Source organism: Thermobia domestica, chromosome 7 (assembly GCF_964235325.1).
Source record: "Thermobia domestica chromosome 7, izTheDome1.hap1.1, whole genome shotgun sequence".
NCBI classification, from domain to species: Eukaryota; Metazoa; Arthropoda; class Insecta; order Zygentoma; family Lepismatidae; genus Thermobia; species Thermobia domestica.
The window spans coordinates 78642612-78667512 of record NC_137460.1 but is presented as its reverse complement, the minus strand read 5'-3'; positions in this window follow the sequence as shown (position 1 = coordinate 78667512).

Below are 24901 nucleotides of genomic sequence, written 5' to 3'. Positions count from 1 at the left end.
GTGCTACGATTAACATATAATATAAGCAATTTTCACTATTTCAACTTCCCCATTTGGATACGGAAATTCAGATGTATGTCTGTGCCATATTTGTTGCAAAATATCTAATTCATTTTTTTAAAATTTTTAACACACTTACTTGCGTAGTGGACTAAACATAAATGCTGCCGTATAACCTTTATAACCACAAATGATTAAAAAGAAAGGTTTGATTTTTAGCCTAGCGTCCCTTACGCTATATGGAATGTGGACCTACAGCTTAACATGGGATCCGAACATGAGCTCCCGTCGGGAATCGAACCCAGGTCTCCCACGCCAAAGGCACGCCCGCTAACCTCTTAAACACGACTGAGGTCAAAAAAGAAGAAAGAGTCCTAATATTATATAAGAGGGAGGGAATTCTGTAGTCGAAAGATATTATAGATAATCAGAATTAAAAAAAAAATTGATAGTCCAAGAAACAAGTATGGATTATTATTGACTTGTTTAAGTAGTCCGACTAATCAGGAATGCTTCCTAAAGTTAAAACGTGTTTTGCATAATAAGGAAACAGATTTATATAGCCCCTCTGAAAGTGTAATATATTCCAAAGCTTTAGCTAGTAATGGGCATAAATAATGAAGTTCTGGCACATTAAAAATTTGGGAAAAGTGTACCCACACAACGGTAAAATTTTAAGAAAAACTCAAATTACTTCTAACGTATTTAAGCAATCTATAAGAAATTTTAGTAACATTATACACGCTATAGAGGCTGCCCAAGGGAATTATCATCACTGTTGAAGGTAATGCAGTGTTGCCAAATCGGTATTCAACTTTTTGTTTTGTTTTTGAACATCATGTTATTACGTTTGTATAACGATGATAGGCCTATATATTTTGTAACAGTGCTACGAAATTCAAGAGTTACTTCAGAAGTTGATTGCTACAGTTTTGGTCCATTGGTTGCAAAATACAAGAGACCAAGTAATGATTTCTGCCGAAAGTAGTTGTAAAGAGGACTATTATAATCTCAAGACCAAAATATCTACACTGACTCAACAGTGTTGTCAGAATAGACAAAATTAAATAGTGTTGTAAAGAATATTCCAAACGGAATAGTTTCCAAACTAATATAACACATTTCTCATATCAATACATTTCAAACATGAAAACCTTGGAATATCACATTAAATTATATTAAATAATCATCATAGAACACGTCAGAAGAAGAAGTGTGGCGCAAATCACTAAAATGAACCGTGTTTGTCAGTCGTCGGTGTGGCCAAGTGGTTAACGTACGGAATTTTCTCGCTGCAGATCGGAGTTCGAATCTTGTTCACATGGAGTAATTTATTTCATTCGAACATTGAATAAATGTACGTAGAAACCTTCATACACATTCGAAATATCATCAAATACTAACATCAAACAAATAACATGCCACATTGTTATATGAGTAACAGTTACACTGAGGCTCATGGCTACAGACTTGATCCATACATTATTAAAATGTATGGTTTAGCATTAAAGTAATTCTCAACATCAAGTGCGTACATGCGTCCTATGAGAAAATAGTGTTATCAAAATAAAAAATTATATTTCAGTAACTTTGTAAAGGATTTCGATCCGATCCATTACGAGCAAGCTGGAGCAATGAGCTTCTTTAAAACTACTCTTAAAATTTGGAACACCTCTGCGTGTTATACAAATATTCTTGTTCACCGTTATCTAATCACACCTCTTGACTATGCAAATAAATCAACTGGAATATTTGGACATATCGTAACAAAGAAAATTAAATTAGAGGATCGATTTCAGAACATAAAGCTTATTCGTATCGCATCCGGAACAATAACCAAAACGATGATTAATATTTGCATTAAGGTATGTTTTATCCCATTCCTGTTTCAAGGAAATATATTAAAGGGTCTCTCTCTCTTGACTCATGGACTGGACAATGGAATGAAGACATTTAGGAACAAAACCTATCAAAAGGCGTCAATATACAAACATTTAAACTTCCTAAGAGTTTCAGTTCTACCACACAACTATCAGATGTGGGCGTTACTGCGGTATCAAATGCAGTGGCGTAACTAAGGGCTTGGGGGCCACCCCAAAGACAATGTGGAATGGGGCCCCTTCTCTACGTCCTACATCACGATTTGGGGCCCCGTGATGGCTTCGGCCTCCCGCAATGCGGGGTTTGCGGGGCCTTTATTTATGCCCCTAATCAAATGTATCTTCAAACACATTAACGAATACGTTGCTTTTAAGTAAATTTCATGTGAAGTTGTAATGCGCCGCTACGATATAGCTGAACCGTCGAATTACACAACATTTTGGAAGATGTTGAGAGGGATACCGGTCTGCACCGGATGATTTAGAAAAATTTAAAATCTAAATGAAATCATCATTTTTTTTCGAATCGAAGTTACTAAATAAACCAAGGATGTTATAAATAGAGAATCTGCCCATATGTATCTTCATCCTATTAAATCGATGAAGCCAAAAAACAATCGAGCATCGGCACGTCTGATTGGCTACTCTCGTTTCTGCTATCGTCTGATTGGCTACTTTCCTTTCCGCCATGATTGTTGGCTCTTTACATTGCGATCCTATTGGGCGGAGTGGGCAGAGTAGGGGTGGAGAAACTGTGACGTATGGCTTCAAGATTTTGTTGTAAGGGCAGATCCTCTATTTTATAAGATCCTTGAAATAAACTCAAAGTATATAAAATAACAGGTAGCTCCAGTTCGCGTTTAGCGTTCTGATTGGTTCCTTGTTTGTGACGTCTTGTAGAGGAACTTTTGCCCATGAAACAGTATACCAACTAGCGTAATTGCATATGCAGTATTTCACTTTTCTCTTGAACGATATCTCGCTATACCCAAGAATGTTAGTTATAAAATAGAGGATCTGCCCATATTATCTTTATCCTATTAGGTAACTGAATGACCGCCACATATGATGGCTCAAAATATTGCGATATTTATATGTAGACATGTAGTGTGTCTATCGTTTACTTTTATTTAAGTCGTTGCTTTAGATTTATGTTATACAAGGGTTACTTGCTGCACGTATAGGTGTACAAATAGAAGCGAGCAGAAACTACCAAAAATAACGTTTCACAGGTAGGAATAACACCAATCATAGGATACGTATGGCTGTGATATATGGCTTCACGATTTTATGATATGGGCAGATCCTCTATTTTATAACATCCTTGGCGATACCTCCACGTGACATCACCGACCGCAAAGCAGAGTTCCGCGGTGCATGTGCCAATGTAAACATCTCCTATATAGTTAGCTGCCGAAGAGGAAGTGGATAAAGTGAATATACCTTATCGTTCGCCTTTTATACACCTTCACATATATTCATGAAAACATTTACATACATCCACGATTACTTTACACGTACTCATTTCATCTATTTTTCACTTTTTCCAACTTTTTCACCCTGCACATCTGGGTAACTGTCCCTCTTCTTCCCGTTCGAACTCCTTCATGATTTTGACTATTATTACTCCTGATTATGACTATGTATTTCTTTACTTGAATTTGACAAATTGCTTTTCCTATTCCTAAACTTACACAATTAACCATTTTTATATTACTACATGATTTTTACTATATATAACAGGTAATACGACTTGAAAGTCGACCAAAAATGCAAATGGCGACATCCGCCTTTTGTAAAATTCTTTACAATTTTTAACAAAATAATCCAATTCTTGTACAAGTAATTCAATTTACACACATTTTTAGCATACTTGACTTTAAAGCTGATGCTTCTATTAAAAACACAGTTAATGGTGGAGAAGACAAGACCGCAAAGTATCCTGGGAAAAATGAGAGCAAAAAAGTCTGAAATAAACTATTGGGATTGAGTATAGCCCGCTCCCCTCAGTGATTTTTAACGAATCATAGTGATTCTAACGGTTCATATTAGTTCATAATGAATCGGAATCACATGTTATAAAGATTTAAGATGTAAATCTTGTGATAAGGAGGCTTTAGTATAAGTAGTAGTAGCGGTAGTAGTAGTAGCAGTAATAGTAGTAGTAGTAGTAGTAGTAGTAGTAGTAGTAGAAGTAGTAGTGGTGGTAGTTAGTAGCAATACTAGTAGCACTAGTAGTAGGAACGGCTTAGAAGCCCCGCAGGGGTTGGTTGGGTTCTGTTCTCGATATAAGTAGTAGTAGTAGTCAAAGTAGTAGTAGTAGTAGTAGTAGTAGTAGTAGTAGTAGTAGTAGTAGTAATAATAATAGCAGCAGTAGTAGTAGTAGTAGTAGTAGTGACTCTTCCAGTTCCGGTGACAAAGAACTGGGGGGAGCGGGCTATACACAAGCCAACTATTGAAACAAAAAATGCACTGTTAATAAAGTATGGTGAAGAAGACATTTGTGATTTTGATTCGTAATTTATATAGAAATATGCATCCGTGAACGAGTAAAACCTCGGATTACATGTCGGAAGCTAAAACTAACTTTAATTGTATTTGTGTTTATATTTAAAAATTAACTCCAGACGAAAATTAAATAATTAACATTAAATCGAGCTGACACAATTATGTTAATAATTTTCTATTAATGATATACAGTTTTACAGAAACACAGTGATAAATAATCGATTAGTAATTTGATTATGGCTATATATTGAACATTTAATTCTAGTTTTGAAAGCAGTCCTCTAGGGAATTCGATGATGAAATACGAATGATTTTAATAATGTGATGAAATATGTGAATTTTGTATAAAGATGATAATATGTAATGAATACATTCTAATTTTAATATGTAATTTGACAAAAGCCTGTTAAAAGTTTTAGAATGGATATCACTGTTGTTCTTAAGTACGAGTACTGCATAATCTAGTTGATATCTCATGGAACTTCATGCACAGCTTCAATCTGTGATGTTGATAGAGGGCTTGAATTGGCAAATAAATCAATCTTGTTTTGACCAACCAACACATAAGTAATATCGAGTACGGGACCGCAGGTGTGCAAATTTTATTCCCCAAGGCAAGATATGTATTCGAGGTCAACGCAAGCTAAACAGGTGCAGTGTACGTATTATTGTAAGTGACAAATCTTTTTTTATATATAGGATTTGTTTATTACAATGTACTAGAACTTATTTAAAAACAATATTTTTATATACATACAGTGTTATACAAACCTTTTTTTTTTTTTTAAAGTCAGTGATTGTTTACTGGGACATCTCCTGATCTCACTTAGACGCAGTGATGTTGTAGCGATACACGAAGACAGACAGCTAATTCCGAAGATTTGGAACTTAGCCAATAGCGATTCGCCAACAGCCACTTGCATGCCATCTCTTACAACTGTAATCTTAAAAATAAAAAAAAAAAAAAAAAAAAAAAAAAAAAAAAAAAAAAATTTGCCTTGGTTAATCTAGAGGCTCAGTTAACCGGAACTCGAATAATCGTGTCAACTGCACTGATTTCTCCAAAGCTATGAAGCAGAATGACCAATTTATTGTGTGAGATTGATCATTCATTGAATGAAATGATCACTTTGACGTCTTTTGGGAAAACGCACTTCAGCCCAGCAAACAGGTTGGGATATCCAGAGATTCAAGAGACAACATATTGTTGAACAGAGTCATTTGGAAGTGCACTATGAAGAACACACAATTGTGACTGATATTTTTAGCTCTTTCGTGGCTGTATAGTTAGGGATGTGACTTTGGTGCAGGAGACCAGAGTTCGTTTCTCGGTGGGAGCTCATGTGGTTCAGATTCCATGTTAAGCTGTAGGTCACGTTCCATATAGCCATTAAGCTAAAAGGGACGATCAACTCCAAACGAACCAAGCAAATGACTTTCCTTTACAAATACAAACTTGGACATTCTCTGTATCAAGCTACAAGAAACATTAATAGTGCATATGAGCCACGAATGGAGAATGAACACACGATTCGTCGTTGGTTTGTCAAATTTGTTCTGATGACACAGTATTACAAAATAAGCCATGGGGGCATTCATGTTCGGATAAACTTCTCAGGAATACTGTGGAAGTAGATCCTTGGAAAGTATTAGTGCAATTGCAGACAAGTTAGGTGCATAGCATACCATAGTCGTTTGACAGCTCCTTACAATCGGTAAGGTGAAAAAGTTGGACTCATGGGTTGACAGGTCCAAACAAATCGACATCTGCTATTCCCGGCGAGGACGCTCGATCGAAAAGTGCAAAAGCTTTTTAAGTCCAGCTATCCTGAGTGAGCTTGTTCCTGAGTTTTCCTTATTCACACCAGGCAAATGTCAGGATGGTACCTTACATAAAGGTCCCAGGACGCTTCCTTCCCTATTTTGCTGGGTAGTGTGATCGCTTAAGGGCGTTATCCATTCATATGTGACGGGATAACATGGCCATAGTTGCTGTTAACACCCAGAAATAAATAATTAACTTAGGAGTAGTTTTTAATCCTAAGAATCACCGTCTGGAGGTGTGCAGTTCTCTGAGTGTAAACGATAACCGAGAAAGTTTCCTGCATTGAATTGCCACTTTAGATAAAAAATGAATCTGCTCTAAGAATCGTAAACGGGCAAGACAATTGTATTTAGATCGTGATCAATATTCAGGACGATTTCCCACGGAAGGCGTTGTTGCTCGAATGATGGTCTATGTTGGAAGTAATCCATCATGTCCTTCGACATATCTCCTATTTTAATCTCCCAGAAGATACTCATGTAGGCGATAATTTCAGACCTAATTCTGAGAAATTTTCTTGTGTCATTTTGAAAAAAAAATGAAATCTTTAAGTTTTACATCCCACGGTTATGCCGGTTAGGCTAAAGGAGACAGTGATTATGAGAAATGAATGAAACGGTGGAATGAAGAAAGTGGGAGGAAACGGGAGAACTCCGAGCACGGTGTTTGTCCACCACAAAGTCCACACGGCGCGAGCTGGGATCGAACCAGGAACCCCAAGCAGCGGAGGTGAACGCTCTATTACTGAGCCACCACGCCCCCATTCAGTCATTTTGAGTAAAGGTCATATACCTACATACAAATGTCACCAAATTGATTTCTTTGTAATTCTATTTGAAACAATGTATAAATTACTCAATTCCCTTTGTCAAATTTTGAATTTACTTACAACCTGTCTGGAGACACAACTGGTCGAAATATGTTGATCAAATGGCCAGGTGCTCAAGTTTATGGAAAATAGGTTTCTTGATCTCTGACAAACAGTTTCTAAGAAAAAGTTTGAAGCCTACCTCATACACATACATTTGAGTTCTCGCTGCGTCACCGACACCTTTTGCTCATCGCTTTCCGTATATACCTAGGTGAACTCCTGAAATTTGATCACCTCGGAAACAAACGCTAAATGTTTGATAATATAATCTCAATAATAAAGGGATAGTCTCAGTCTGCGCATCACACTAAATCCCCATACTAAGCAGTCACGCTAATATATGTCTCTGCCTGCGCTATCACATACCTGCCTGACGCTAATATATGTCTCTGCCTTGTTATCACATACCTACCTGATGCTAATATATGTCTCTGCCTTGCTATCACATACCTGCCTGACGCTAATATATGTCTCTGCCTGCGCTATCACATACCTGCCTGACGCTAATAGATGTCTCTGCCTGCGCTATCACATACCTGCCTGACGCTAATATATGTCTCTGCCTTGTTATCACATACCTACCTGATGCTAATATGTCTCTGCCTTGCTATCACATACCTACCTGATGCTAATAGATGTCTCTGCCTTGCTATCACATACCTGCCTGACGCTAATAGATGTCTCTGCCTTGTTATCACATACCTACCTGATGTTAATATATGTCTCTGCCTTGTTATCACATACCTACCTGATGCTAATATATGTCTCTGCCTTGCTATCACATACCTGCCTGACGCTAATATATGTCTCTGCCTGCGCTATCACATACCTACCTGATGCTAATATATGTCTCTGCCTTGTTATCACATACCTACCTGATGCTAATATATGTCTCTGCCTTGCTATCACATACCTGCCTGACGCTAATATATGTCTCTGCCTGCGCTATCACATACCTGCCTGACGCTAATAGATGTCTCTGCCTGCGCTATCACATACCTGCCTGACGCTAATATATGTCTCTGCCTTGTTATCACATACCTACCTGATGCTAATATATGTCTCTGCCTTGTTATCACATACCTACCTGATGCTAATATGTCTCTGCCTTGCTATCACATACCTGCCTGACGTTAATATATGTCTCTGCCTGCGCTATCACATACCTGCCTGACGCTAATAGATGTCTCTGCCTGCACTATCACATACCTGGCTGACCCTAATAGATTTCTCTACATGGACTATTCATTATTAAACTGTGCACGCAATTTCCTGATTTAAAACTATTGTGACGATTTGTTTTAAATATGGCCAAAATAGGACAAGAGCTGTCTGTAACCATATTTAAATATTAACATTAATATTTGTGTAACTGCATGCTTAGCCACCTAGAAAGTTAATTACATGTATTTGATAGTACTGATATGTTTTAGTTTCTACAACCACTCTTATTTTGCTCATGGATGCAGAGTAAAAATATTATTTTTATTTAATGCATTCTTTGGGCTCAGGCCTATTTTGATATGATGCTTTTTCCCTACATTAATTGTGATATTTTAAACCCCTTTTGCTCCTTGCCTTTCGTATATGCCTAGGTAAACTCCTGAGATTTCATCACCTCGAAAACAAACGCTAAATGTATGATCATGCACACGTGTTCTTCGACTTGACTATTTACTTATTTTTCCCAGTTTTGGTGTCAATAATGAGGAAACAGCATCAAATCTTAAAAACTTCCTTGCGGCAAATCCATAGGAGTTTCATTTTTAAGATCCCTATGATAATCCTCTGGTAAAGAAGTGCACAGAATGTCCTTGAGCATTAGTCACATTAAAAATGATCTTTCTCTTCCAGCATCGTCGAGGTTTCGTCGAGGTTCTTTCTATTTCTTGGAAATCGATTATATTTATGTTATATGTCTTATTTGGTCTATTATTACAATGAGCTACAGCAAAATTAAAATTGTTTTACCGATGCTTTAAAAGATATCCCAACTATCGTAGCACTTACGCAGTATTTCACTTGTTTTCCATGTTTTTTTCCCAATGATATCTCCACATATGTCAATGTCGGTAGGAAAAAAAGAAGCAAAAGGTTGGTTCGAGAGACCCCTACCACATAATGCGATGTTAACTAACTATTGACGCAACCACTATGCAGCGCTAGCGATCAAGGTCAAAGTACTTGCATCTTCCTCAGAAGGATTGACTTTTATCCCGATGAAGATAATTTCAAGTTACACAATTTTCCCTGCTACTTAGACTCAAGACTTATAAAATGCTCCTCGTATATATATATCGGGTATTCTAAAAATGGTGCTCAAGGACTACAGAGCAGTATTCTACAAATAAAAATAAATCGAAAATTATATATAATTGTGTACCTTTCGGGTCCTTGTCTGAAAATATGAATTGCACTATGTGGCAATGTCGGAGATAAAGAATCATAGAGTAGATCTACCAGTCCATCAAGTAGTTACATCGATTCTTTCAAAATGGCAGTTAAAGACGATAGACATTGGCATTAGAAACATCTATTAGCATAATAATCGATTCATCTGCTTGGCAAAGCTGACGACGTTGCCACATAGCTTTGTTTTTAATTTTCCATAATGGAGGACTTGGATGGTATATCGTATAGCATTTTTGCTTTATTTGGACCTGTAGAATAGCGTTCTGTTGTCTGTGAGCGCCATTTTTAGAACACCCGATATAGTGTAGTATACCAAATTAAAAAAAAAGAAATTTTTGTAAATATTTAAATTTTGTAAAATCTATGTAAATAATTCAAAGCTGGCTTGAGTACAAAATATTAACTGTCTGAATTGAATTAATTAAGTCAGGGTTGTTTCCAGGATCTAGTCCGCTTTATTGAAATAAGCTCAAACTTATTTTATTCTATCAAACATACACATGAAATTTCCAGACAAGGAAATATGAAAGGTATTGGATTGCATTCCGCAGTATTGTATAAGGACCACCTACGTTCACTCAATAAAAACTTCAAGTCTATACTTCAGTTCAAGACTTGCCATTTTCCTGGAAGTTACATAAGTTACGTAAGTCAAGAAGAGAAGAAGCCTTCTAGGTTTATACTTCAAACTACCACAAAGGAACACAATGTAAGTGCCTTTTCATATTAACCTTTTCTGATAGTTTCAGATTCCTTGCTTCGTATCTCAAGAACAGCCTTTATACTCATTATAAGAACGAGTAACGAAATTAAAACCTCTTTATCACTCAATTTTCAGTTTCGTATTCTCTTTAATCCATGTTTGTCTCTATCTCTCGCAATATTGTGAGAAATCAACTTAAGATTTAGATAGACGAAGAACCTATAGTCAAGGGTTCGATTCTCAGTTTACGCTCCAATATTAAGTTTTCTTCACAGAATGACATGGTGGGTGGGTTTTAATGAACTTATAAGGGTTCTGGGTTCGATTCTGACTACAACTTGTTTCGATAGTTTTTTTCTATTTTTCCTAGTCATGATATGGTTGACAGACATTTTTTCCTTTATTGCATTAGGCTATAAAAAAGTATATGATTTTTGATAAGGTTACAATTTAGAGTTTATTAGACAATTTTTCATGCCTGTTGATGAATTAGATCAATTATTAGACAACATTGAACTCGAAGTTGTAAAGATAAAGAAAACTAAGAAGAAACACACTCTTACATAAAAACATATTCCACACTCGTACGGCACGTGTTGGAACAGAATTATGATTTCAAACACTACGTCAGCGCAAAGTCAGACAACTGACGGTCAAGTAATTTCTGACATAGCAAGAAACATTCAAGTGCAAATATCTAGAGACACATATCCACTCCCTCGCTATGAGGTAAGAACAGGTGAAGATATAAGAAACTATATTGATGAGTAAGATAATATTTCCAATATCAATTCGTGGGACGATAAGAAAAAAAAGGATATGTAACCTTTAGTTTTTAACAAAGACTTTCGGAAATGGTTGAATATATTTATCTATCTATCTATCTATATATCTATATATATATAAAACCAACCCTATCGCCCGTGGAACCCGGAGGTTCAATGCCGCGTTCACAAAAGCTCTCCACTGACTTCTATCCTTAGCTAACTGCATCCAGTTTCTACTTTGTATTCCAATCTCTGCGAGATCCATCTTATATATATATATATATATATATATATATATATATATATATATATATATTAGCGTAGAGACATTTCTACTTATTATATGATCAGCTAATGGACTGTATCATTAAAGAGTTTGGAAAGTCCAGTTTTTACTTAGATATAGAAGACCAGTTAAGGGAACGTGTTCAACGTCCAGATGAATCAGTGACTAATTTCGTTTACGATATGTTACTGTTAATGAAACGATTTGATGACACTTTAGCAGAAGAGAAGGTTATTGCTCTTATTGTTTCCGCTTTACAGCCATTTTTTTTTAGAACGGATAGGAACTCATACATTTAAAACTGTTGCTGAACTACTTTTAGCTTGGGTAAAAACTAAATAAACCTAAAGCAAAAGTAAAACGACGAGAACAGCAAGAATCGGGCAACTTGCAATCATGGAAATCTGTAATCACAAAATTAAGAAATAAACAAAGCACTGAAGCTCCAGATTCCGATTCGATTGATGACTCACATTAAAAAGACACGCATTAGCAAGACAAGCATACGTCATCAAAAATAAAACAAGAATCAACACAAAACACTAGTCAGCATGTTTCAGACACTAATGACACAATCAAAATTGAACAATTACAACAACAAGTAGAAAAAATTAATGTTGCAAATTGCTAAGGTTAACGAAACACAGCAATCGGGAAACAGAAGTAAGCATTTTAGAAACTCAAAAGAGAAGGGTAAATATTATCGTAACAAGCAGTATTATAATAATCAAAAGAGTAAAAGAAGTGACCACAATCCTAAAACCTTTCATCACAAGAATTCAACCTCCAGAAATTGTAACTTTCATCCACAAACATCCTTCCCTCAGAATCATCAAGCAACATTCATTCCAGTAAATCAGCCGCAACAATACCAATCATACCCATCTCAGGAAACAGCAACTCCTGTATGTTTCTTTGGTGGTCACTGTTTCCATTCTGAGGATAATTGTTTGTTAAAGAAACGTAATTTAAACATGTAAAATCCGTGAATTAGTGTTACGTTCACAGACACCAAAAATACGCCAAAAGTAACAGTAGTCAAGTCCTCCATTATAATTAATGAGTAAGATTTTGTTCTACTGCCAATGTTAATACGGTGTACAAAACAAATTAGCTAAAGCAATCTTAGATTGTGGATCACAAATATCTGTTATTAGGGAAGATGTGGCTCCAAAAACTGTGAGAATTATTAGTGTAGATACCAAAATCAGAGGTATTACACAGAATTCCTGGGTTATTAATAAACTAGCTTTAATTAAACTACGGATAGAAGATAGAAATTTTCATCATGTGTTTAGAATAATAGTCTTTTCTTGGAAATGATTTTTTATTAGCTTACAAATGCCAGATTGATATGGGGAAGAGTACTTTAACTTTGGGCAGATTTGGTAAACCACCTAAAATAGTTATTCCTAGAGGGAAAGAAAATGCAGATCATGAGATCTCGCCAAAAATGGATAATTTGTTAGAGCAATGTTTAGGCTCTATATTTGTGTTAACACAAAGTATTTGCATTTCCGCTAGAGCTAAGACTTACGTGGAAGTTAAACTACTAAATTCTAGGACTGGAAAAGAATATTTATTAGAATTTAATAGGCAATTGGAAGAAAAATCAGGAATTTTGATTCCTAGAACAGTTTTATCAAAAGAACAAGTTTTCATTCCTATTATTAACCCATTTGTGTATAACATCACACTAGACAAAAACGAAGTTGTAGGTTTTGCAGAAGATGTTATATCTGAAAAGGAACTTAGTTGCTTTCATTTCACATCAGAGGAGGTTGACTCAGAAATTTTGAAAAAAGAACAAAAGTTATTGGACAAATCAAAAATCGATATAGGGAAAAACCACAACACCAGATATTAAAGAGAAACTTTTAGACCTGATTTTTCGTTAAGAGTCTTCATCCTGACGAAATTAAAATACCGCTAATTTTACATTAAATATGCGATATCTTCAAATAGATAAAAGATAATCGGAATGTGGAACAAGAGCGCCCTAGACAATATCATTTTAGATGAGAAACCGTTATCACGACTCACTTATTTGCTTTCGATTTCGAGCCATTTTAAAAATCGGCATTTATTTTCGCGTTTCTAAACAGCTGAAAACATAAAGCCACTAGGTGACTTGTGATAACGGTACCTCACGCAAAATAATATTGTCTAGGGCGCTCTTGTTCCATATTTCAATTATCTTTTATCTATTTGAAGATATCACATAATTACTGTAAAATTAGCGGTATTTTAATTTGGCCGGGATGAAGACTCTTAATTAGACGTGTTCACTTGGACAGAGAATTCTGTGGGAAAAGTGAAAAACCGTGAGCAACACGTAGAACTAAAGACACACACCTCGTTTAACACAGCCCAGTATTCAGTCCCGGCGGCCTTAAGACCAAAAATAAGAGAATATATCAATATTGTGTTGGATCAAAGTGTAATCGAAACCGTACAAAGCCCATATAATTCTCCGGTGCTATTTATTAAGAAAAAAGAACGGGGATCAGACTCTGTTTGGATTCAAGATTTTTGAATAAGCATTCAGTGCTACAAAACAGTTCTTTACCTCTCATCTATGATATTTTGTCTACAATTGGAGAAAGAATCTATTATTCTAGTTTGGACGTCAAAAATGCGTTTCACATTATTCCAATTGCTGATGATTCTAGGGATGTGACAGCATTTAATATTCCTCAGATTGGAAGCTTTCGTTGTTATTCTCCTCCCCAAGGCTATTTAAATAGTCCAGAAGAGTACAATAGAATTACGACAATGAAACTTGCAAATGTTTTTCCTATGCATGTTATGCATTATATGGACGACATCCTATGTAGCGCAAATTCTCAGGAACAAATGCTACAAATTTTAGAGAAATTATTTTATGGATTAAGAAAAACGTGACTTAAGCTATCTGTCGAAAATGAAAATTTCTCTATGAAGACAGTATTGCATTATGACATAATTTATCTCGATTTGGGTAAAAATTTCAGACAAAATAGTCAACCTTATATAGACATATCAGCGACCCACTACTGTTAAAAAGTTGAACAGCTTTTTACGGTTAATGAATCATATATTGAAATGTATAAAGTACTATGCAGAAATAGCAGAGCCTTTACGGAGGTTGATGCGCAAAAACGTAAAAGTCGAGTGGAAAAACGAAAAGGAAGCCAGTTTTCAACAACTCAAGGCAGAACTCATGAAAACCCTGAGTCTCAAGCCTTACGATAAAAAAAAACCTGGCCTTATTCACATATGCTTCAAGAAAATCGGTCTCCGCGATTTTGGTGCAGTGTGAGGAGGATAATCAATGGTTTCCAATTAGTTATTACTGTAGAAATTTAAGAGACTCAGAGAAAAATTTGGACATATATTCTTTAGAACTACTGGCTATTCTCAGCGCTTTCAAGGCACTCAAAATTTTTTTGATTGGCAGAGATTTTTCTTTTCACAGATAATAAGGCGATCTCATATTTAAAGAATACACAGAATTTACCATCAAAACTAGCACTTTGGCAGTTACAGATGACGGAATTTTCGTATATACCAGTTCATGTAAAAAGTGGTAAAATATGCGGATTATTAGCGAAGGAAAACTAATAACCCTCCTTCTTCAGAGGATTTCAAAATTGACGAACTAAACTCATTCATTGCTTTTACAGACGAGATAGATGTGGCAAAACTGCAAAGAGAAGACAATTTTCTTCTCCTATATTTGCTACTTTGGAGGGGACAGCCAGCAGAAGTCTCAAAACAGGAACGTCAGTTATTTTACTACGAAATTTCAAATAGTAAATTATTTCGAAAGCAAAAATATCCAGGAGAATACAGATACCTTTTGTGCATACCATTCTCTTTGGGAAATTATGTCTTTGACCAGCTACATAATGCTAAATTAGGAGGTGCATACTTTTCATTCTCAAAGTGTTATTCAGCTGCAGTTAACAAGATTTATATGCCTACCTTAAGCAATTTATTGAACAGAAGTGTCAACAGTGTATTTCCTGTCAAGTAATCAAAAGACGCACAGACAGAATTCAATTGCATGCGTAAGATAGTTTCCATCATATAATCCAATGGAAACAATCTTTTTGAATGAATTTGGTCCTATGCCTTTATCAAGTACATACAGATACAAACATGTGTTAACAGCCGTCGACGACTGCACAAGATATGTCATAGCACGGAGTATTCCAGATTCATCTACAGAGTCAATAGTGCAAGTGTTGTATGAAATCATACAGTTATTTGGAGTACTACGGCAGATCGTTTTAGAGAGATTAGCCGCACACAAATCTAAAATTATGCAAGAGCTTGAAAATAATTTTTGACATTTACTTAAATTTTGCGAATACAGCCAGTCATCATACTGTAGGAGCAGCGGAACGAACTAAGGGAATCGTACAGAATTATTTACATTATATTGATAGCAAGATGACATCATGGGATGCAGAACTACAAAATGTAGTATTTTCAATAAATTCTCATATCCATGAAGGAACAAGATATTCACCACACTACTTATTTTTGGGTTGGAATGCTAGAACACCGCTCGATCATGAATTAGACATACCATGCCAATACGTTGACAATGAAACTCGTGCCAAAAGTGTTCAGAATGCGCGACAATTAGAATATCGCAATTTAGAGAAGAGATTTAGAACACAAGCCTTATTTGAACGAAAGTTAGCAAACCCCTCAATACGAAGTTGGAGAGAAAGTTTTAATACAAGAAGTGAATCCGAAACCAGAAACTCCAGCTTGCTTTGGACATAAATTCAATATTCAAGGAGAAATTTTGTCCAAGCTTAATGGGAATTCCTACGAAATTAAATACAAAGCCCCTCGCGATGGTTGGAAAGTTGATTCATTTGACATCAGGAGAATCAAGCCATTTTATGAAAATACAGAAAGTGAAGAAAAAATCAGTACATTAATGTAACCCATTTTAGAATTAGAACAGGATATTACTAACAAGGTGATGGGACTATTCATTGTTTCCTGTGTTAATAGTAATCACTAGTATCAGTTTGGTGCGCTGATACTCAACCAAACACGTTTACAGACAATCATGGAAATATTATTTCTCATTTCCTTTCAATAACAACATAGGATTCAATGCCTTATGTATTGTTTACTTTTTCTATCCCTTGCGTATAATAGGAATCGTTCTCTTCTTTTGCGTGAAATTAGGGAAATCCCCAAAATTAGAATAACTTAAATACATTTATTCTTAGCAGTGTAATAGAGCATGTACTGAAAGGTTTCATTTTCCTTTCAGATGTTTTGGCTTCTAATCACTCTTCTATTGCAAGTAAAATATATCTCTTCAACACAATAAACAACCTACTTTAGCAAAATTGAGACAGTGAGTAGAGAAAGGAGAACACTGCCCAACACGTTACTTTTGAAAAACGAAAAGTAAAACTGCTTACCGGAAATACCATTGATTATCTAAAAATATTTGTATGGGAGATTTGTAGCGTATGTTAAGACCTTTCATTTCCCCAAATTCCAAAAACGTAATGTAACTGGATATTTAGTTATAGAGAAATTGTTATCGTGGAATATAATTCTTTATTTTTGGAATGTTCTTCTTTTTCCACTCATCGATTCAATTGTAATTTCAGAATCAGGATACGCAGTTCACAATACTGACCCTATCTATACCACTTTAAGAATCCATCTAGACACTCATCACACGAATTTGATTAACAACACCTGTGCTAAAGGAAATTTTATTGATGAAATAATTTTGAAAGAACGAGAATTTTATCCAGAACTAGTATCAATTACCCGCTTCTCTGGGTTAAATTTAGAAAAATTGTAATATGTTCCGTTAGTCAGTCACTTTTTACCATTACTAAAGCATCGGCCATTTTTCAATGAGTTTTCTCTCTCTCTCTCCCCCATGTTGCGAGACATGGCATGGGATGTGTTATTGTTCATCTTAGCATCCCCAAAAACTATGAATTCGACACTGATATTGACCATTTCGATCATTTTATTATCTCCTCCTCCCCCAAGTTGCGGGGCTTAATTTGGATTTAAACGACATCAGAAGTGTCAGTGTTCTCTCAACGACCCCAAAAACTATAGATTCGACACTAATATCGGTCATTTTCGGTCATTTTAAAATGTCTCTTCCCCCTTTAAGTTACACCGTCAAAGTGATATAACAAAAGCCATCTCTCTGCTTCGAACTTCATCTAGGTTGAAAATTTGATAAAAATCGGTTCACTGTTTCAAGAGTTATTAATTTTATTTATTTTTGTATATCTTCCCTCCCATCTGCCACTCAAAGTTCTACCGTCAAAGTGAAATGATAAAAAACATTTCAGGCCGGAACCTAATCTACGTTAAAAATTTGATCGAGATTGATCTTTTGGTTCAAGAGTTATTTTTATTTATTTTTTAGCTCTTCCCTCCCCCTCCCCTAAGTTCTATTTTCAAAGTGAATATATAAATACCATCCCAGGCCCGAAACTCATCTATGTTGAAAATTTGATTAAAATCGATCGGATTGTTCAAGAGGTTAGTTTTATTTATTTTTCTATATAAATCTCCTCTCCCATCTCCCTCCCCTGGGTTCTACCGTCAAAGTAATGAATAAAAAAAACTTTCCAATGCCGAACCTCATCTATACTGAAATTTTGATCAAAATCGGTCGGATGGTCAAGATGTATTAAGTTTTACTTATTTTTATATGACTCTCCCCTCCCCTTCCGTAAATTGTACCGTCAAAGTGATATGGTAAACACCACCCCAGGTTTGAACCTCATCTATGTTGAAAATTTGATTAAGATCAGTCTGGTGGTTTAAGCGTGATGAAGTCACAAAGAGAGCCACTTTTATTATTATTATTATTATTTTTCACATATCACTTTTTAAGTTTGATCGAGATCAGTCGGGTGGTTCAAGAGTAACTAAGTTTTATTCATTTTCATATATTTCCCCTCCTCTCCTCCCCCCTAAGATCTATCGTTGAAATGAAATGGTAAAAATCTTCCCAGGTTCGAACCTCATCTATTGTGAAACTTTGAGATCGACCGGGTGGTTCAAGAGTTATTAACTCACGAACATGTTTTATTTATATTTTTATAATTCCCCTCCCCCCTCCCCGAAGTTCTACCGTCAAAATGAATAGCTAAAAACATTCTCAGGTCCAAACCTCTTGAATGTTGAAAATTTGATCAAGATCGGTCGCGTGGCTCAAGAGATTAAGAGTCACAAACATAGTCATTTTCAATTTTATAATATAGATTACAAACTATTATTGTTTGTGCATTTCAATGCTTCAACAATAAATTCTCTTCGTTGTTTACACCAACACCGCTCTACTCGATCAATTGTTTCTTGGCTTTCACGAATTTCTTCCTTTGGTTCCTCGACCTATAGCTTTTTCGAAACTCAAAAGATAAAGAATTCTTTGAATATTCTTCAAAAACACGACGATTGTTTGAACTCCGAACTAAATAATACAGAGTGATTCTTTTAAATCTCACCGATTTCATTTGGGTCTAGGATTTCTAACTGAGGTCCGATTTTTATGCAGTTTGTGGCGAATGATCAAGTAAGGATAAGAAGTTTATGGGACTATGTTTACTGGTTTAAATTCATCCGGGGTAATATCGGCCACGCCTCAAGAAAAACAGCAAATATTCGCCAGTGTACCTTGCAATTGGAATGAGGTTTTGGATTTTTGAAGCGAAATTGCAGAATACAAATGAAGAGTTAGGGAGAATACAAATTAAGTGTTAGCGGTAACACCCAAAAATCTCATGTTAAATAACTACAGCCGATTTCTTGCGACAAACAACGGAGATATTTCTTAGACGACCTAAGGAGTCGATAAATGACATTTTCGAAAAGAGCTGCCTACAGGGTCCTATGCTTCTCTGTCACTCAGAAGCGATCCTGTTTCTTCCAATTTATTCACTAGCGCCATAGGTATATTATGTTACTATCTGGAGCAGAACGTGAGGCAAAGAGATTGCCTCCCGTATAATGCTGTAGCACCCCATTGCGAACAATAATGATATTGATACATGTTGTAGCGCGATCAATTCTGCGTACGTTAATACCAAATGTAACTACGATGACCATCTGGATCATATCTAAAAATCGGTTTGAATTAACATGGCGGTCTATGGGAAAAGCGAAAAAAAGTAGGTTTTTTTTTACGACAGTAGGTACGTGAACATCGGAAATGTTTTAAAAAACTAAAAATAAGAAACTATGGTCAAAGAGCTTTCTAAAAATGTATATCTTATTATCTGGAGAAAATCACGTGACATGAAAATCGGTAGAAGAAAAAAATGTATATGTACAGTTGTTTCTTTTTATATTTACATATTTTTTTTATAGTTGCATGACTTTTTTGGAGTTTTTTATTTTTTCTTTCTTTTTTGGATTTTCATATTTTATGTTTTTTTTTTCGGATTTTCGTATTTTATGCTCTTTTTTGGATTTTCGTAGTTTATTACTTTTGTGTGGATTGTCTTATTTTTTTGCCGTTTTTGGTTTGTTTTTCTTTATCTACACTATTTACATCCTAGGTTCATCGTCAGGTTCGTATGGTGGCATTGCACTTACGTCGAAGTGCCTATTTAGGAAGTCTGAAGGAGCGTGTATCGTTTCGTCTGTGTGTCTATAGTACCCAAGATACCATATTACTGCCATTACATGTGCGCAGCAACCCTCAGTTCTTGCACCGTTGTTGCAAGTACAGTAGTGTGCTTTGATGGCTTTGAGTCCAAGTCACACAGAATGTACAGCATGTACTGCTTATTGCTCGAATGACGCATTTGCATTTTGCCTCTTACAAGCATTGGAATTGCTGGCATATGTTCGGCATAGTCAGGATGATGATTATCTTTTACTATCGTGAACTCTTATTCTCCATTGAACGCGTGGTCGAAGTAGTATGACTTGGCTAGACTTTTGATGTATGTCGAGCCTAGTTCGTTCATGTCTCGTTCACTCAACTCTGGGAATTCTGGTATTTCATCAGCTGTCATTTTTTGGAACGCTGCTCTCACTTTGTTCATCGGCTGAACTAACGAAGCTAGCCAGTTGCGTTCATTGATCAAGCTGAGTAACTTCTGAGCCGCCTGAGATTCGTTCTTTCTGTATCTTCTCTTACCGTACGCGTTGTGCATGGCGGCTACAACTGTCGTGCCTCTAAGTAGACTTCGTATTATTCTAGTCCTTAACTGTTTAGCCAAATACTTAATTTTTTAAGGTCTTGATTCGTGTTTTCGATTACCCAACGGACAGCTGTGCATTCTTTTGATTTATTTGCCTGAATGTCATCCGTTTATTTCCTTGGTGAGATACGTGTATTTTAACTACAAATCCCTTTTCTTCAAGCTCATTTGCTACATGGGAGAATCCTCTAGTACGAACACATCACCTGTTTTGTACAACATCTTGAACCAGGTTTGATTCATTATCATGCGGAGAACTGCTCCATCTGACGAGTTTCCATCCCAAAAGTCATCGTCCGATTTTCCTAGTACGGACTGTATGTATCCGTTCGGAGCACATACCACCATTGGCTTTACACAGTTTCGCTTTTTATGTCCAGAGTATGACATTCTTTGATATCGAAAATTGAGGCTCTTATTCAAGTACAAGTACGTACCATCCCACACCGTTATTATCGATTCATCGTTAGTTCTGTACAGCGGGGGACACTTCTAAATGGTACAGTCATATGGAGATTTACGGCTAAGGTGTACCATTTAGAAGTGTCCCCCGCTGTACAATGTATTTGCGACAATCTGTACAATGTATTGGTTATCTTTGAGATTAGCTCGAAGAGCATCTGCATCTTCTTGTGGTTTTATTCTTACACTGATATGTTTTGGAACGAAGTTCATCCACATTGACTGACGAGCATTCTGAATACATCTATACACACGAGTCTTATCCATTTTATATCTTAGTCCAAGTGATCTTGGGATTTACAGTGTACAGCATTGTCAGGTATACTCCAAGCTCTATCTTATTGCATTTTGATTGTCTAACTAAGTCATCAAACTGAGCTTTAGTTCTACCTGTAGCTAGTGACATTTCCACATCTGACATTTTTGAGAAGGGATCGTTTGCCTTCTCATGTACTGAACTACCGATTTTTAGTCCTGTGATGAGGTTTACCCATTAATTTACTGGCAGCTCCGAGTCCTCACTGATCTTGTGTTGAACCACTTTTTCAAGTGCTTCTTGCTTGAAGTTGTCATCTTTTTCGAAGTGATCACGACAGAACTTTGTACCGATAGGAACGACTATGGCCTTTTCAACCATCACTTGGGTTATTGCCTCTTTTGTCACGTTTCGTAGCGGTTTCCCTTACACCCTAGTAAGCACTTCGATTTCGTCTTTGATGTTCTAGAGAATGGTAGCTTTACAGTTTTCTCTTCTTCCTTTTCATCCGCACTAACCACATCGTCACTATTCCAATCTGTGTCCGATCCAGTGCCTGACTCCGAACTGGGTTCTATTTCCGAACCTGCACTTGAACCTGATTTGGAAGCTGATCTCGATCGGCTTCGAACATTGTCTCTTCTATACATTTTCATAGCATTCGAATTACAGAACCACTGTCCATTCAAACTTCGCTTTTGTGCACGTTTTAGCTTATCGATACGTTTATTTCAATTAGCACAATGCATGTTTGATGATGCTACGATCGTTGGCCGCGAAGCTTCCTCGGTGCTTTCCGGATATGCGGGGTTTGACCTCTGTCGATGATAGCGACTCATGGTCGCGCGCCGTCGGAACTGCCCCGAGCGGCCACGCACATGCTCCATGTTCTGCACGCGTGCCACGGCAGGAAGTTAGTCCCGTTAAATGCTCAATCGTTACTCATCGATGCGTAATGGTCCCGCCTGTGAGCGAGTAGTTACTCGTACATTTTTTGGACGGATACTTCGTATCCGATCCGGGTTGACCTCGGTCGGGGGGGGGGGGGGACATTTTTACGTGAATACAACACAGCCAACTGAGCCAAGCTCTCACACCAAATATTCGTGTATTCTCTATGGACCTTATACTGCCTCAGTGTATAAGTTCTATAGCAAATATACATTGGGGTGCTGCCTATGGCAAGTGAGGCAATCTCTTTGTTTCTGAATGATCTTAGCGAAGCAACAACAGATACCGTTTACCAAAAACTTTTAACAATAAACTTATGTTGCTCTAAAGAATACGCTATTCGCACTCTGTCCTGATTATACTCACCCAATAGCACAGAATTGTACAGGGCAATTCACAATACAACGGCCCAGTTTCCTATTTCTTATTCTTATTGACCTTGGCGAAGTGTCCATGTACGAAGAAAATTCAAATCTTCACACTGCACTGCACTTGATGCCAATTGTAAGGTACACTGGCAAATATTTGCGGTTTTTCTTGAGGCGTGGCCGATATTATCCCGGATGAATTTAAACCAGTAAACATAGTCCCATAAATCTCCATCCTTACTTGATCATTTGCCACAATCCGCATGAAAATCGGACTTTTGTTAGAAATTCTAGAACCAAATGAAATCCGTGATTTTAAAAAAATCACCCTGTATTAAGAAAGTTTTTAATCACCAAGTCAAAATTGTTCATGGAGTAGTTCTTGCTGTCAAACATGTTCTGTTACAAGTGCAAACTCAAACTTCTGAACTTCTTTGCGGAATAATAACAAATGAGAAATTATTTTTAATTATGTATAATTATCATGAATCACGGAGAAAAGTCGCAGATATGTTAACAGACATTTTACAAAATCAAGTAAACTATAGAATTTTAAATGCAATTCAGACACTCTCTCTAATTGAAAATTACCCAATCTTAAAAAAAAAAAAAACACTCTTTCTTCATGATGTAGGATTGTTTTGAAAATGAAATGAAATTATTGAGTTTTACGTCCCACAGTTATGCCGGCTAGGTTAAAGGAGACGGTGATGATGAGAAATGAATGAAGAAAGTGGGAGGAAACGGGAGAACATCGAGGAAACCCACGCACACGGTGTTTGTCCACCACAAAGTTCACTTGACAGGAGCAGGGTTTGAACTCGGGATCCCATGCACCAGAGGTGAACGCTCTATCACTGAGCCACCGCGGCCCTAGGATTGTTTTATATAGTTTCTTCCATTTTTAATAAATTTTAATTTGATTCTACAGGGTGGCCCATAAGTCTTAGTACAGTGGATTATTTTGGAAACAAACATGATTAAAGCAAATCTGATTAGCGGAGGACGGACTTGGGTAAAGGAGCTACCGATTGATTCATGCGTGGTGAATGGCAACCATCTTGATGACTGCCATCTGGATCCAGGTTAATTTTTTCAAATGGGAAGATAGGCATGTGACACATCAATTAACACTGCTTTTTGCAGAGGAATGCAGTCCCGCAAGCAGAAATGCGTTATCATGTCCCGTTCTAAAGTTATGACGCCCCAAAGTTCACGTTTTTTTTTGTTTCCTTACAGGGAGAGCGTCATGGCACTAACGCTGCAAGAAAGACATGATGCCCCAAATTTGACAGGTTTTCTTTTCGTTGCAGGTAGAGCGAGATGGCACCGACGAAGCAAGAAAAGAATTGAGATCACCCTAATGTCTGGGGAAAGAAGCAGTCGTGTGATTGCCCAGGACTTCAACGCGCGCCACCACGAAAGACCTGCAATAAGCCACAACACTGTTAGCTACCTCATTAGGTAATTCAGTGTAACTGATAGACCTAATGTTACCGACAGACCACGGTCAGGTCCCCCAAGAACCGCGACAGATGAGAGACATCCACAATGGTGCTTGCTTCGAGTGTGAAAAGTCTGAAGAGCAGCACAAGACAACTATCAGCGATAGCAGGCGTACCACATGCTTCCGTGATGAGGATTCTCCATACGAACAAGTGGCATCCCTTCAAGCTGCAGCTTGTCCACAACCTTTCAGAGGATGATCCAGACCGGCGCATGGAATTTGCCAATTGGGCTTTGTCACAATATGACCGAGATCCACATTTCCCAGCCAGCGTTCTCTTCACAGACGAGGCAAACTTTTATTTGGATGGGGAAATGAATCGCCAATGCGAGACGAGACGAGACTTGTCGCGTCTCGCGTGCATCCCTACTCATTATAAGAACGAGTAATGGAATTAAAACCTCTTTATCACTCAATTATTAGTTTCCTGTTCTCTTCAATCCATGTTTGTCTCTCTGTCTCGCAATATTCTGTGATAAATCAACTTAAGATTTAGATAGACGGAGAACCTATATTCAAGGGTTCGATTCTCAGTTTACGCCTCAATATTAAGTATTCTTCACTGAATAACATTTGAGTACACTTATCGTACGCAAGCGAAATGAATAAATGTTCTCTGGAGTCGTTGTTAAGTACAATATATGTATGATATTCTCATGTTATATGAACTTTAATGATCCAAGGGATCAGACTGCGCGCAGTCACTCTTATGCCAAAAAATAATTCGCCACCAGGTTCTGTGCGACACTTTTCTTAGCAATACTGGTGTAACACAAATGAAATCCTACATCACAGGGTCTCAGTGTGTTAGTGGATCATAACGTTAATATACAGCACAGGTGTTTTTCAACACTGTAGACAAAGAAGATGTATCAGCCATTGTGTAGTTCAGA